This window comes from Arachis ipaensis, chromosome B03 (genome assembly GCF_000816755.2).
Source record: "Arachis ipaensis cultivar K30076 chromosome B03, Araip1.1, whole genome shotgun sequence".
NCBI classification, from domain to species: domain Eukaryota; kingdom Viridiplantae; phylum Streptophyta; class Magnoliopsida; order Fabales; family Fabaceae; genus Arachis; species Arachis ipaensis.
The window spans coordinates 21,545,921-21,546,143 of NC_029787.2; positions in this window are offsets into that span (position 1 = coordinate 21,545,921).

Genomic DNA, 223 nt, shown 5'->3' on the forward strand with positions numbered 1-223 from the left:
TACATGTTCATTTCAATTACAATTTTAGCATTAAGCACACCCAAAGATAGCACTCTCTACTACTAATAATTTTTACCACCATATAGCAACAACAACACTACCACTACTACCTAAATAATGACAAAATGTTCATTATTATAATAAAAGCTACCCCAATTACAAGCACCAACAACAAAGTATCTATCATCCTCATGTGCTCTTCAATCACATATGACCTCATAGC